This window comes from Parus major, chromosome 1A (genome assembly GCF_001522545.3).
Source record: "Parus major isolate Abel chromosome 1A, Parus_major1.1, whole genome shotgun sequence".
NCBI classification, from domain to species: Eukaryota; Metazoa; Chordata; class Aves; order Passeriformes; family Paridae; genus Parus; species Parus major.
In genome coordinates this window covers 56,324,768-56,340,868 of record NC_031773.1, presented here as the reverse complement: position 1 = coordinate 56,340,868, position 16,101 = coordinate 56,324,768, and the positions used below count along the sequence as shown (strand labels likewise).

Here is a 16,101-nt window from a genome sequence, read left to right as displayed (position 1 = left end):
TGAATAATAATGCATGAGTGTCTTGTCTCCCTCCAGTTTGTGCCTCAAAAGTCAAAGTAATTCATTTGATTTCTCATTTTCTTGGTGTTGCCTCTGTGGGCTTCAAATAGTCCCTAGAACGACTTCTTGAAGTTTTCATACCTGAATTAATCTTACACTGTATTTGCATGAGTTCTATACATTGCTATAAAATTAATATTTTTTGTATCTCTAGTAAGGAGAAAATTACAAGTTCTGGCCCCTCTCTTTGCTGTGGTACAGCTGAGGGAAGATAAGAATAGGTTCATGACTGTTGGGTTGTCTCATTTTCTCTGTCTAAAGAAATGCTGAGGTTCTGGTTAGCCTTCTTTTTTCAGCCTCTGGTAAAAACCTGTGTTTGATCTGCTCAGCTGAGGTCAGTCTCTCGTCACTGAGCCTTCCACATCCCTCAGTTTCCCAATGGATGAGCAGTGTTCTACTAGACCTTCAAATGTTGACCAAAAGGGAATGTTCTTGTGGGTGGATCCAATCTATCAACATTGGATCTGGAATGGGAAGTTGGCCACTTATGTCACGTTTAAAAAAAGATTTACAGTTGGAGGAGATGCAAATACATGCATACACATGTCCATGTGTATAAATATATTTTTATGTTTTGTATGTTCTTCCTGAAAGTTCAATGCTGGGGGCTAACTTGGGGATGAATTTTGTATGAATTTAAGGAATATGGAGCATTTAAAGTAGACTGACTTCCCACTGGCTGGCCTGGCACACTGAACAAGTAAGGTTCCTTTTCTTCTTCAATCCCTTTTTTCATATATCCATTTCTTTTGTATTAGAAAAAGAATTTTCATTCCCTCCCGCTCGGAATAAAACTTACCGCAGTGCACACAGCCTGTGCACACTGGAGTGTTCAAAATGGGATTTAACAGGCGTGTGAGTAATGGAATAAACCTTCCCTTGGCTTTACTCCAACAGGCTGAAATCCCTCCTTTCTCTGCATTTCCTCTGTCATTCCCACCATCCACCCTGCTATTCGTGGCATGCAGTATGGTGAGAAGTTTCCACCCAGGAAAAAGAGCTCCCCACCTGCTGAACCTCGTCAGCTCTCCCAGACAATCAGGGGAGGCACCGCAGAGCGATCTGAGGTGCTCCATTTAACCTGACAGCGATTAAGAGAACCCAGACATGGAGTTCGGATTTTTGTTAGCATGATAATCCCAGATACTGGCAAAACCTGCTGAAAAATCTATTTTTGTGCTCATCTTTTCCCTCCTGGCCCAGCGGGATGTCTGCAGCAACCACACCTTGGAGCAAACGTGATACTCCTACAAAGTTTTTGCTGTTGCTGCCTTGCTATACCCACAGGGATTGACAGCTGCACCACAGGTGTAATTGCGTAAGCAGGGCTTTCCTTCACGAGCCTCAGACTCTCATAATTGCTCATATTCAGAAAAAAGGCAAAGGAAGTCAATTTAGCTCTTCATGTTGCAAATGAGTCATGCAAATTGCAGCAGTCAGAGGAAAAATAGGTAATCCTGGAGCAGAGTGTAAATTTGGTCATGTGGATGAAAGGGTTATTGACAAGCAGGAGCTACAGGAGGGCTTATGTTGAAGGAGGAGGCAGCTCAGTGGTGTGGATGTTCACTGGAGAGGAGGTAGGAAATCCTGATTAGTTGTTAGGCTTTCCTCCAGATGCTCTGGGGGAGGTGGAGCTAGTAGTAGCTGGGGCACAGGCCGCAGAGCTGTTCTCATGTGGTCTAAAGGCTGGGAGAATAAAGCTGTGAGATGATGCAGAGTGTTCTGCTCTCCGAGTGCAAAATTAATTTGCAGTTGCGGGTTTTTTAGCGCATGTCATTGGCATCTTCTCATAGCAACGGGCCACACGGTTTTCACCAAAGACAAAACCTCAAAAATAGCACTGACAAGAGAAGGACTTATGGTGCCATCCCCCCATCCCTGAAGCTGGCTTTTGGGCTGGCTCTGAACTGCTCTTTGACAGGTCCACCCCAAGGTCGTTTAGTTTGGTTCTGCAAAAAATAATTTTCATGTGATCTTAAATTGAAGGCTTACACAAACAACATTGGCTGCTGATTTCCCTGGGAGCTCAACCCGAGACTTTCCAGCCTGTGACCCAGCTCTCAATGGAAAACACTGATGCTTCCAGTAGAGCTCCATGCTGGTTTGTAGATCTCTCTGGACCTTCCTTTTACGGTCCTGCATAAGAACCTTAGTTTTGCTTCTAATACGCAAAGGTTCTACATGGCTTAATTGTGCTTTACCTGCTTCACTAGTAATTAAAAATACTCTGAGGTGTGGGGGAGAAAACATATTTGACAAAGCACCCGTGCATGCAGGGGATGTATGCATTGGTTATGCACAGGGGTAGAACATTCCCTCGAAGGTTCACTCAACTTTTCAATACTCATGCTGTAGTGAAAAGACCCACTTTCCACCACCCAACAAGGTGCTGTTGGCTACTGCCAACAAGGGACAGGTTGATGTTAATTGGCTGGCTCAGAGGGCCTGTCAGTGCTGAGGCTGAGGTGAAAGATGTGGACACAATATGTTCTTCATGTGGGGAAGCTGAATCTGTGGGTGGGATTGGGAAGGAGCAAGGATCAGCTGTAATGAATCTGTTGACTGTCATAAACCTGACTGGCACAGGGTTCACACAGAAGAGGCAAGGCTGCTTTGGGAGCACAGGAGTTCATGAAATCTCTTCCTGTAGGGTTTGCCTTCTCTATAGAGCTTAATTGTTCATGCTTCTCTCTCCCTATTTTTATTTTTTTTCTTACATCTTTCTATTTTGGATTGCGTTACTTCTGAGAACATTTGGATACAGAAAACAAAGCACTGTCTGTGTGTAATTCCTGCAATAATTTCTGTATAGCCACAGACCTCATCCTTTTCTGTAGTTTTTAATCTTATTGTCACCCTCAGCTCTTGTGCCGAAACATGCTGACTCCTTCCTCTGAAGTTTTCCTTAGTGTCCCCTAATGAAGAAAAGGGAGAGGCAGGGAACGAGGTGGGACTACAATTAGCTTAACGAAGGGGCACCGTGATGCTCGTCAGAAGATGTCTCTGCCGCAGGAGAGAGCACCAGGCTGAGACCGCCGGGGGAACAAATCGGAAGCAATTGGCAGACGAACAAGGACGGGTATAAGAAGACGAGGGCAGCGCTGGATGCTCCGGGGCTCTCTCGGGAAGGGATCTGCAGGGTACCCGCTGGGGCGTGGCTGCGGGGCGTGGCGCTGCCGGGCGTGGCGGCGGGGGCGCGGCGGGGAGCGGCGCTGCCATTGGCCGGGGCCCGGCGGGGCGTGGCTGCGGGCGTGGCCGGCCAGGAGTTTCCCACAATGCCCCGCTGCAGTGCGGCCGCCGATGGATGCTGCGCGGTCGCGCTGCCATTTGCAGCCGCCGCGGCTCGCAGCGCGCCCCGCGGCCCCGGGAGCTGCTGTCCCCCGGCCGCCGCCGCCCCCCAGCGCCTGCAGCCGCCGGCCGGCCCTCCCCTGCCCCCGCCTCCTCCTCCTTCTCGGCCCCGCTGCCCCGCCGCAATGAACCCCCCCGCCGCGGCCGGCGGGGAGGAGACGGGGGCGGCGGGCGGCGGCGGCTGCCGGGGGGCCGAGGGTGGCGGGGAGGCGGCGGGAGCCGCCGGGATCCCGGAGGAGCAGGGGCTGTCGGCGGCGGACGAGTCGCTGGAGGAGAAGCTGCGGAGCCTCACCTTCAGGAAGCAGGTGTCCTACAGGTGGGTGCCGGGCGGCTCCGGCCGTGCTGCGGCCGGGCAGCGGCGTGAGGGCAGCACCCTGGTGCCCGAGGGGCTTCTCCTTTCTTCATCCTGCAGCCTAAAAGAGCGCTCCCAGATCTGCATTCCCTTAAGCCGGCGAGCGAGCTGCTGTCAGCCCCGCTGCTGCCGCCAGGTTCAGGGCGCTCCTCGGGCGAGCAGCGCCAGGGGAGATGGGGAGAGTGACGGGGAATGTGGGTGAACTTCAGAGTTACTCCGAGCCGGAGCCGCGGCTCCTGCGCCGCTGCCTGGGGAACAGGGTTTGCCCTTCTCAGTGAAAACACATCCGCCCGTGATCCCGGCGCCTCCAAACGCTCCTTAAGGGGACAGGAAAATCCTTCCTGGCGGCGACACCGCTGCTCCCGGGAGGGGTTTCTCTGCGGGAATTGTCCCGGAGTGCGGTGTCCCCTCCCTGCCTGCTCCCCACTCGTTGCATAATCCCCGGCTGCTGATAAATAAGATGGGGGGCCGCCGTGCCCGCACCCCACGCGTGGCTGAGGGCCACCAGCGGGCAGCCCCCGGGTGCCACATCACCTGCTACGGCCAGAGCAGGACGCTACTTTCGTAATCAGGGTCTTCTGTTTTTACGGCTGTGCATTTTCCTCGCATGTCTGATGTCAAATAAACGGGTTTGTTCCTCCTGTAAATACACCTGCGCCAAGGGGCCGGCGGTGGGGCTCCTCTGCTCTTCTGTCACCAGCTAGGAGCTGCTAATTGCCAGCATCTGCCGAAAAGGATTGCTGTCTGAGAAGGTCCATGCCAAAAAGTTTTTGAGTCTTACCTAATTCTAGTTGCAGAGCCCCTGTGGAGGCAGCACACCATCGGTAACTAGCGTTCTAGTGTGCTTAGGGATGAGCCCTCTCAGCTGGGAGGACAGAAAACACAGAGCTGTTACTTGGCTCTGCAGGAAAAGGGTGTCTCTAGCCCCAGGTAAATTAGCTGAAGATTCTCCCCAGCCACGGGGATGCTTAATGTGCTGTCAATTTACAGCTGGGATAACTTAGGAGCTGGTCTGAGTCTAAGCTCTGCATGTGGCAGGGCTTAAAAATGATGTAATTAAACACTCTTCATAGCTGAAGTTTTATATAATACTTGATGTGTGCAGAGAGACTTTCCCCATCAGGGCTGACGGTCCCAGTGGTGAGTGTGAAGTTTGGGATGATTCATCCCAGACTCAGTAAGGTGAGTGATGTGAAAATGAAAACTTACTGGACACCTCTGAAACAAACATTGCATCAGTCAGCTGTTGGTACTTTTTCATCTCTACCCTGACAGTTTTCTTAGCTTGTACCATTAGGGGGAAAATGTGTTGCAGGTAAAGGCAAAGTCTGAGGTGTGCTGCTGAAATAAAGTTGCTGCTAACAAGCAACATTAGGTTTGCTCATCTGTCTGCTCTTGGGACAGAAGGCAAGGAGTTTGCAGTAATTCTTCTGTCTTTTTTTTTGGGGGGGGCATGAGGGTGGGGAAGAAGATGTTCTCTGTTTCTAATGTTCTGCTCTCTAGATTGTCGAGAAGTGTGTTAAAGCTGTGGGTGTTCTTGAAAATTTCTGCATGGTCAATATTTGTAAGGGTTTCATAATAAATGCTTTTAGGAGAAAATGTAGGGGTCTTTTTTCCTACTTCTCCTCTCCTTCATCTATGTAAGCTTATAACAAGTCCTGAACTTCAGATATAAAAGCCTTTTCTTAAGCATCTTTTGTTGCATATCACTTGACTTAAGATACGTGCAAGAAAGTACATTTTATTTGCATCCTTAAATTTCTACACCTTTTTCTCATTTACTGGTGGTTTCCTACAGATGATATGCACTTTATCATTTATTCATAATGAGAACAATTGGGATAGATAGAAGAGTAAAAAACTTCCACAGAGGACCTCCACTGAGTTCTCCACACCTTGCAACCCTGGCTCTTTAAATTGCTACCATTTCCCTCACTAAATTATGGTGCTGAAATACATTTGCAAATGTAAATGGATATATTAGGTCTAGGAAAACCTATTTACATTGGCACTTGGACTCCCTTACCCACTGGCACAAGAGAAATTATTCAAGGCTTCACACAGCCTTTCCAACAGCTCATTTAGGGCTCTCTATGCAGGTGCATTTACATTGCCATACACACCTATAGAGCTACATTTATACATTCAGGAAAAAAGCCCCAACAGCTGGAACTTGCTTAAAATAATAAAGGTGTGTGAAAATGCATGGAAAAAAGAAATCTTCTGGTAACAGTTGGAGGAGTGAAATGGGAGGTCAGGGTATTGTTACAGGGGGAAAATAGGAAGAAAAACTTCTGCTGTATCAGTGTTATTGAACTGTAGTTTACCTGAGACTGGATTTAAAGTATTCTCTTCTGCCCTCCCTTCTTTTTTAATTTGTTTTTAAAGAGCAAATATTGTCGATGTAATAATACATCTCTGATTAGCTGCTGTTGTTGTTGTGCACAAAAAATTTGTTAGTTTCTCTAGGACTGTACCAAAACTATGAGTAACATGTTCAGAAATCAATGTTTCCTACCAGCGTAGCCCGGAGCTCGAAATGCAGAAAGTGCTGTATTAAATATGTCATGATTTTGTGCAGCAAATACCAATGTAGGCGTGTTTGTCCCCCAGCCGAACTAGCAGGAGGAAAAACTTGCTTTAAATGGCACAGGTATGCCTCGTGGGGAGCTTGAAGGCTCCCATGCCCTTGCCATGTTCCCAGCCATGCCAGCTGCAGTCCCCAGAGCTCGTTGTCCCCTCCAGGAGCTGGGCTCAGAGCTGGCTGTGCTCTGTCTCAGCGCTGCGCTGTTTTTAGGGACTCACTGGTGGGGATGTGCCGCTTTGGGGTGCGGCTGTTCCCGTGTCCATGCACTGCCAACCCCTCTGCAGGCATCCAAGGGCTCTTCTTTGCCCTGGAGCTCCGGTTCTGCCTGCTGGCATCAGGGAGGGGATGGGGGGGCTGCAAACAGAACCTTCAATCCCTTGCTGAGGGGTCTCTTGCAGGCCGAGTGACAGCCAGAGAAATCTCCCTTTCCAGGGAAAAATCTCCCTTTTCAGCCTCATGCTCTTAAAGGAGGCCGACCGACCCAAGGGTTGGATGCTGACATCAGGATGCCAACAGCTAAGCAGCAATTCTTAGCCCCAATATTTTCACCTTACAAATATGGAGTTAAGTGTCTTAATGGTGTTTTGGCTCTTCTGCTGAAAATCTGAAATATTGGCTCACAAAATGAGAAAACCTTTTTTTTTATTATTTTTCTTTCTTTTTTAAAATTTTTTTTTAAATAAACTGATAGAACCTAAAGTTCAGTCTCCTGCCCCGCTGTGAAAAGTTTGGCAAATGAAAACTGAAAAGTGAGTTAGATATGTACATCTGCCAGAGAGAAATGCTTTCTACAGTTAGGTTCTCAGAGTACTATTTACCCCATACGTTTCTAGACCCAGCAGAATATTTAGAAGATATTGGAACAGAAAGCTGTAATTATTTTTTTCCCTTTAATTTTTATTATTTTGTCATTGCGAAGTTTGTGAGGAAACTCATGGTGTCCTTTAGATTAAGTAGAGGTAAAAGTTGTTGTTAAAGTTGCTTTCCTGAAGTAATTCTTGATATAAAGAGAAATTCAGATTGTTCCAAAGACGGATGCTCAGTAAGAATATTTCCACAATAAAAAGCTAAGGTAAGAGGAAACCTGGAAACAAAGCTTTATCTGGTAGTTTCCTGCAAGTATTTGCACCTCCAAAATCTAATCTGAAATGCAGTCTTGTCATTTAATTGTTTAAGCTTAAAGAAATAGTAAAAGCAATAAAAAAATTAATAAAACCCCCAACCAAACAAAAGATCACCCCTAAAAAATCAAAACAAACAACACAACCTAAAGAGCAAGCAAACTGGAACAATCAAGAGAGAAAATGGGTTTTGATCTCTTAATTAATTATTATTTAGAAATTCAGGGAATCTTGATTAGTGGCATTGGAAATAAAAATAAGATTGTAATTTTCAATGTGCCTCTTGTGAGAGCTCAAGTGGTTTTTGGCAAACAGTTCTCACTAGAGAGTAGTTTTCCTAGAGAAACGCAGTTTCATTTTGACCAAGTTGAGAAATCCCGACCGAGGCGGTGGGTGGCGGGCTGGAGAATTTTTGTTCCTCCTTGAGTCATGGATTTCCAGCCTTGGTGCCATGATGAACCCTGTGATGTGACCCCCATGATGTGCTGCTAACTGGCAGCATCCTGGCAGCTCAGTGGTCGTGCCTGGTCTTTGGCTGAGGTGTCTTGCTCCAGCAGGGAATCGTGCTTTCGGTAATAGAAGAGGCTGGAGGTGCTGCTTTCCTTAGCTCATTGAGTCCCCCGGCCGCCCAGTTCCACTCCTGCTGGGATGACTCACTGTGGAGGGTCACCACCTCCAGTAGGTGGTTTGAGTTTCCTTGGCTGAAGTTTCTCCCCCGCTTGCCAAATGAATCTGTTTGGGATGTGCCTTGTGTGCTTTCCCGACCCTTCCTCTGCCAGCAGAAGCCAAGAATCGAGCTGGCCTCTCCCCCTGCACCATCAGCAAGAACTGCTTGTCTGCCCTGGCAATAAGTAACAGGAGTTATAATTAGAGCTGGTTTTGTCACTGCATGTGAAGGGGGAAAAGTTATGGCAAGGAAATTCTGGGAAATCCTTATTACACAAGCCTTGTCACTGCTGATGAGCATATAAGTACCTGAGACTACAGATGGGGACCAAAATAGAAATGTAAACATAGAAAACATCCTCATCTTTTTTGGTTCCTTTATTTTCAGGCATGATAACAGTAATAAAACATGCATAATTTCTTAGTAAATATTAAATATAGACAGGATAATAGAGGTGTCTCCTATTACTAAGACTTAATTGTTTTATGAAATGTGACAGCATTTACTGTTGTGCTGTGAAGCATTATAAATAATTAAAGCTGAATGACATTTGTAAAAATGAAAACACCCAAGCACCAAGAGGAACACACCAACAAGCCTTTGATTTTTTGATTGTGTTGTTTCATTTTACCCAAGTTTCCTTGAATCTTAACACATTCTAATGCTATAAATGAGTGTGGCTGCTCTGCATGAAAGTGATGGATGAGTTTTTATCTTCTACCAAATGTCAAGGAAATAATTCTCACTCTCTGGCCTAATCTCAGAGGATCTATGTGCAACTGTCTTTGTTAGAAGCTGTGGGTAGGTACTGTGCAGTCTTGTTACCACCCACTCGTGTAAGTGACTCGATTCTCTCTGTCACCCAAGACTTTCATCACCATTTTGTCATTTCCTCCCAAAGCAGATCACTGGGTGGTTTTGGTACATGAGGGGGACTTCATGAAGCTATTTGATTGATAAAGCTTTGAGGTGGAAACTGTGCTGCAGCAAAATGCAGAAAAATGCATCCTAGCAGTCAGAAAGAAGAATCCTACCATGGGAATCGAGCTGACATTTAAGGTTCCCTCCTGACACTGAGCTGTGGCTGTCAGTCTGGCCATCAGTGTCTCTACATAGCACAAAGTAAAGGGACTTTGAATTTAGAGTGTGTCTGACCTTCTCCCTTTTCTATCTGGGCTTAGCAGCACCTCACAAAAGAGATGTTGTGAGTGGTAGCTGACTAAAATTACATGTGAGCTGCAATGGAATTATGTACATAGCCAGAAGGAGATAAGTGCATCAGTGATCTGAAAGAGTGAGCCTCTGTGAGCACATAATGAAGCTGTTGTGTAGCACAGGCACGGACCTGTACACCCAGATTGCCCTGCAGGTGGAAAATTTCATCGTGTAAAAAGTGCTGAATCAGGTGCCACATAACTTTGATGAAGTGGAAAACCGATTTTGCTCCCTCTAGTCCTTTGGAATAAATCAGCAGGTAGTCAGTTCTTCTCTCCTGGGTCAGCCATGGGGCTGACAAAATTATCTTCTTGAAGCCTCATCAGACTTTTGATAGGTTTGTTTGTTTGTTTTTTAATTTTAAAATATTTTTTTATTTGGCAACTTGGCTGAGGTTTTGGGAAGGAGATGTGCATAGCCAACCATCTTCTGTGCTCTTTCTGTTGCTTTATGGTACATGCAGGAGAGCCTGGGCATGAGATACATGTGACAGTCGGACAAAGGATTTCACAGATGTTAAGGAAAAAAGGAATGGGGGAAAGAATAATAATAGTCAGAAATGGCAGCCTCACATCTTTGTATCCACTTCTAGTCACAGAACTGTCAGTGAGAAACTTCACCTTGGAAGAAAATGGATGTAGAAATTTGGAGCTCTTTTTTTGTCTTGCTTTACAAAGCTGTTGTTTTGGTTTTTTAAAAGCTCTTTGTAAGTCGAAGTAATGCATGAACTCAAGTACACTTGACATGTTCACCCACATGTCCCAGTGTTGGTTTGGGGACATTTTTTTATTCCTGCTTCTTTTAGTTTTTGAATGGTTCTATGATTTGTTGCTCTTAGCAAAGAAAAACCATGTGGGATGGAGTATATTTGAAAAAGAAGTGTTAAGGGTACCTCTAGAGAAGCCCATGTGTTTGTAGGGAGACTATAGGGGCCTCCATGTGGATTAGTGCTGGGTATTTGGTGGCTGTGTTTGGCTAAAGTGATGTCTCTTCAGGGTAAGGAAGGTTTATGGTGGGACATGAGCATGAAGGACTTTGCTATGTGTTTTAAAAGTTGCAATCACGTGGGAAAACCACCTGTGCTTTCACCAAAAAATTGCTGGGCCCTCCGTGGGCTGAGAAATGCATACCATGGTGTGCTGTGTTCCTGTGGGCCTTGGTGCATGCTCTCTATAAATATCCAGGGACAAAGATGAAGGGACGTCATGATGTTGCTAATTCCAAGGTATGGTGTGTGAGTTTTCAGCCTTTTTCTGTCCTTTCCTCCAAAGTAGTACATATTCATGTGTGCAAAACGTTAATGTGCTTGCTCATGGCGAAGGCTATAGATCTGGTGGAAGGGGCAGTGCCAAAAGCTGTGTCCCAGGTTTTCAGGCACATTTCTGTATTTTTAGAAGCCCCTACATCACTCTGGTTTCACTTCTCATTTCTGTCTGTACTGTGCTTTTCCTTTCTGTTTTCCTGTATCTCTTGGTGTGGATGTGTTGGGTGCAGCCGTGTCTCTGGTGCCGCGTTGTGCCAGCCCCTGCGTGCTCCCGTTTCCCTTTCTCTCGGGATGCTGAGCTCCTGGTGAGGCTGCTGCTGATCCATGTGCAGCCTACTTCAGGCTGCCAGCAGGGAACTTGATTCCCTCTCAGCCTGCTTGTAAAGGCTGCTTTTTTCTACCTGGAAACTTGTCTTTTGTGTCTTGCCTATAAAGAAGTTCAGGGAGGATTTTGTCCATAAAGATTAAGATGTGTGCAGCCCTCACACCAGCACCACCTTGTCTACTGTGTTGGTTGCTGTGTGCCACAGGTTAGACTGTCCCATTGGTGCTTGAATCTGTCTCTGAGGAAAACACTGGGCTTGGGATGACTGTGGTTAGGAAAAAAAAAAAGGGGCTTTTCTGCTGTAAATTTCACTAGAATGTTTTTTTGTCTTACAAAAGACTACAGTCCCTCATCTTAGTCTGCAGAAGAGATCCACAAATGAAGTAGGAGACTGTGTAGTGTCAAGGAAGTATCTTTTTCTTAACCCCCAAAAATCTCATGTGCTGGTCAGAGCCTTACCTCGAACTAAAAAAGTGTAATTCTCACCCATTGGATGTTGTCTCAAGTTTTTCCACCTGTGGGGCTGTAATCTGTGACAATACATAACACAGGCAGTGTAGGGCCTGAATTTTTGTAGATACACTCTGACAAACAGAGGGAAAGGAACATAAAGAGACTTAGAGTGCAGATGGAGTATGTGGGACAAAGTGGGAACAGATTTTTAACACTAGCATTTAGAGCAAGACCTCTCATCCAGGGCAAAAAAAAGACTAGAAGAGAAAGGGATTGAAACTACAACTTTCAGAGAAAAACCTGAAAGTTAGGGGAGAGACAGAGGACAGCTGTGCATGCATGCAATAGTTTAATCTTGCTTAGAGTATAATATACCCAAATATATTTAAAGGGAGCCTACAGGAAAGCTGGAGAGGAACTGTTTTTACCTGTAGTGACAGGACAAGGGATAATGGCTTTAAGCTGGAAAAGGATGGGTTTAGATTAGGCATTAGGAAGAAATTCTTTCCTGTGAGTGTGGTGAGGTGCTGGAACAGGTTGCCCAGAGAAGCTGTGCATGCCTTGTCTCTGGAAATATCCAAGGCCAGGCTGGAAGGGGCTCTGAGCAATCTGGGGTAGTGGAAATTGTCTCAGCCTATGGAAGGGGTGTTGGATCAAGATGATCTGTAAGGTCCTTTTCAAACCAAAGCATTCTTTGCTTCTATGAAGTTTTGCTTCTGACTTAATTAATTGAGCAAGTGGGAAGGCTCATCTTTAAAGATCTTCTGTAGCCTGAGGCTGCCACAGGGCACTAAGTGGTTCTTCTGAATGTCTCAACACCTTTGAATTTAGTGAAGGGGCTCGGTGTAAAGCTGAGGAAGAGGCTGAGGGGAAAGTGAAATGTTTGTTAGGTGCTTCTGAGGAATGAATGATCACTGACTACTGTGTTCATGACAAAGAAAGCTGGTGCAGGGCTGACTTTATCTGTGCTCTGGGATTGACCCCAGTATTTCCTAATACCTGTCTACAACTGCATTTTTGAGGAAGTTTGGTGGTTTGAAGCACTTGTTCTAGAAAAAACCTTTCAGATTTCAGACTCCTGAACCTTTCAGTTCTGGATTTCCATTCCAATGCAGCTCTGAATGGCACTGCCAGAATCCTTTTCCATTTAACAACTGTTTGAAAACTCTGCTAGATTCAAAACTTACAGTTCCTAATGGGAAAGTTCTATTTCATAATTTGGTTCATCCAATTTTTATTTTTTATTTTTATTTTTAGGGGTTATAACATTAATTCTACCTACAAAGTTTTCCAGCTCACTGTCCCTACTGACCTAGCTAACACTGATATTGTTGTAGACAAATGGCCATGCAGTCAGAGAGAAGGGAGGTGTCTAATTGTACTTGGGATTGAGGTGTAATTGAACACTTCACTGCTCCTCCTGTGGCTAAATATGAGAGATGAGAAGATGCAGGATGCCCTTCCCTTGAGATGCCAATAAGATGTGTACCATCAGCAAAGGGGTCACTTATTGGCAGTGGGCAAAGGTGCTGCTGGCAGCCCTGTACCCCCAGCTAGGCCACAGAGGCATTGCAGAGATAAATGACACCGATGATTTTGGTGGTCTGACTCCGTGCAAGAGCTCTTGGAGGAGAGATGTGGGGACTTTTTCTGTGTCCAGGGACTTGGGGGAAGGCGTTTAGTGGTCAGGGGTGTGGGTAGTGGGAATGTGGTGGGCGAATACTTTGTCTCACTTTCTAATATCCTTTTCAGATTTATTCAAAATTATCCATTCCTCCCTCGCTGTTACTAAGGAGTTCGTGTTTAATATGTACATCTAAAATATGTACATATTGAGGCTATATGATACAGAAGTGTTTGGGGGTATGAGCTGATGTTTTTTAGAGAAGGAGAAAAAAAAAATATGTTTAATAGAGACATAATTATTAGAAGCAATGCGCTTATGTAGAACTCGCTTCAACATTTGTAATTCCGCCAACTTCAAAGTATTTAAAAACTGTAAAATTTGTTTCAATGTTTCTAGTTTCTTTCAAATGTTCATGAGTTTTTCCTGCCATAAAACCAAACAGCAAAGTCCTTAGTAGTCAGATTGTATTTCTCCTAAATTGTATGACTCATCAGGAAGCTTGACCCACTGGGGAGCATTTTCCAAGTGGGGCAGGGATTAAGCTTCAATTGCACAGATTCATCAAAGATGATGAGTTGAACACCCTAGAATCCCTCTGTGCTCTGAAACTGCTCCCTAATGCTGTGTAATAGGCAGGAGAGGGGACTGCCTGTGATGCTCTGAGAGGTGCCATGGGGTTTCTGGGCACCACAGGAGAGGATGAGGAAGCAAAATAGCTTTAAAGCCCTTTAGCATTAAAAGATGATGAGAAAATACCTTCCTGTCATCACTTTATTTCATTAGGTTGCTAGTGAGTTTCCTCTAGGGATAGTAATGGGGTAGTTCTGATGCTTTTATCCAATTAGTGAGTGGTCCCAGGAGTGTATCCTTTTGTTGTGAAAACACATCGAGGTTCATTCCTCCTGGAGCATTGCATCCTGCAGGTGCTCTGAAGGCAATGAAATGCCATGTGAAGGTGCATGCTAGGCCAGGTCCTTCATTAGGAACTGCTGATGTTAGCCTGAGCTGTGGTTTTGAGATGGAGCCCTAGAGGGCAATGGACTCTCCTGTGAAGGTAAGTAAAATGCCAAAGATGTGAATAAAGTTTCATCATGAGTTTTGAGGTTACTTGTAAGTTGAGACACTGAGGGAATTTGCATTTTAAACACCCTCGTGTAGATGGGAAACAAAAGATAAGTGCCTTTGATGCTACTGCCCCGAGGGATATCCAGTACCAGTGCCTTGCCAGCTGCTTGTGCTTGTAGGAACCTTTGCTTCTGGCACTGCAGTCACCTCCAGGTTTTAGCTTGGTTTAAAATGACATTGAAGAAGGAATTAGCAACAGTACTGATGCAGCTGACATGTTTGGTTGTGGGTGGCCTTCCATTAGTGAGAAGAACTGAAGCTGTTCCCTGTTTTTCCTTTTTGTCGCTGCAGGTAGCCAACAGCTGTCACTCCTCTTGTAGGGCGCTGCATTTGGCTTTGCAGCAGGCAGTTTTGTCCCTTGCCAGCGTCCACCACGAGAGGATTGATGTCTTTCTATATTTTTTTAGTTGCTCTCTGTCCTTTTAATTCTACAATTTTCCTTTGTTGCCCTGCCTTCACCAAGACCCCGGCGCTCTGTGTTATTTATATACCTGGGGCCGTGCAGTGCATGGTACAATGAATGAACACAGAATTACATGAACACTGGGTTCCACATTCTACAAGGTTAGATTTAAGTTATTGAGGTTGCTCAAACCGTACTTTTCCTGCCTCCAAGGTTAGTGTGATCTTTATAGTACAGTGCTTTATCTCTGATTCTTTGCCATTAAGATGCTCATAAGCTGCTTCCTTTTTCCTTTAGAGTTGCAACATGGGGAGTTTCCAAGCCCTGCAGTGGTAGGCTGTGTTGCAGAGGGTTACATGCTCTTTTAAAATGTAATTGGAATAGACACTGGTTTTTGACTTCTTCCTGTCAGTACAATGCAAACCTGTGCCAAAAAAAAAAGAGGTACTAGTTACCCTCTCCAGGTTTTCAGCTTTTATTCTTTTTCATCTTTTTCAGGTGTTGAAGGAATGCTGAGAGGTGTCTCTGACAGGCCCCAGTGATGCATAGCAAACAGTGCTGGAGTAGGCTCCCAGTGGGTTGGGTACAGGGTAGGGCTGTGATGCTTGCCTGGACTCTCTTTTGGCTTCGTGAGTCTTGATTCAGCCTGGACAGCAAACAGCAAAACAGTGTTTTTCATTTCCTTGAGTGTGATATGGACCACATCATCGTTTGATAAATGTGCCGTGTTCCAGAGTGAACAGCAAAATTACTGAGTGTCAGATTATTTGGCCTCTGTCTTGGCAGCATTTTGTTTCTCTTTTTTCAGCAGAGAGAAGGATGAGTAATGTTGGCTGTGGGGCAGCTACGAGCTGGATTGAGACCAATGAAACAATTAAGATGCCTCCTCATAGATTTTACATATGGTGCTTAGAAACTGCCACTCTGATGGCCTTAACTCTAGTGGCCTAGGAGTGGTAGCTCTTTCCCCAAAAATCCCCTTACCAATCAAACCTTAATCCATTTGAGAGGGAGACAAACCTTCAGCAGGGATGGCTGTAGGCAGTCTGGCCTGGCAGGCTCTGGTACCTTCCAAAGGGAGGGCTGGCAGAATCACAGCTTTTCTGTTTTCCAGAGGAGATACTGCATGTCTTTCCCTCTGGGAATAGCCTGGGCTTTTCCAGTGCACAGCAAACTGCTGTCCAGACCCCAGACTCCTGGGGATGTGATGGCCATTAACAATGTAAGCCAAGAATTATGCATGTTTATCCAAGCCTCTGGGCAGTCTCAAGCCAGAGAAATGCTGTCCAAGACAGGACAAACTCAGAGTGTTGTGTGAGCTCCCCTCTTAAAAAATGTGTTTGGAAAAACCTCACATGATTAAAAAAAAAAAAAAAAAAGAGACTGGGTGGAGTAAATTCTGCTAATTTTTCCAATTTTTTTTTTTTTTAATGAAGGACACAAAGCTGAGCTATCTCTGGCTGCAGCTGGGTGAGATGTTTAATTTGACACACAAGTAATTTTATTTCCTCCTATGTAATCTTCTAGAGTCACCTATTCAAGAGGAAGGAATGC

The 16,101-nt window shown here is 45.4% G+C and overlaps 1 protein-coding gene across 3 annotated transcripts in view; it reads left to right on the top strand.

Annotated features, from left to right (window-relative positions):
• The first annotated feature begins 3,597 nt into the window (after positions 1-3,597).
• DGKI (diacylglycerol kinase iota) overlaps positions 3,598-16,101 on the top strand; it is a 201,550-nt gene continuing 189,046 nt past the window's right edge. Inside the window, exon 1 of one of the 3 annotated variants that reach the window (XM_019006711.2) lies at positions 3,598-3,724. The gene's annotated coding sequence lies outside the window, so the exon portion shown is untranslated. The remainder of the gene's footprint in view (positions 3,725-16,101) is intronic. The other 2 variants (XM_019006712.2, XM_019006713.2) reach the window with 2 other exon arrangements.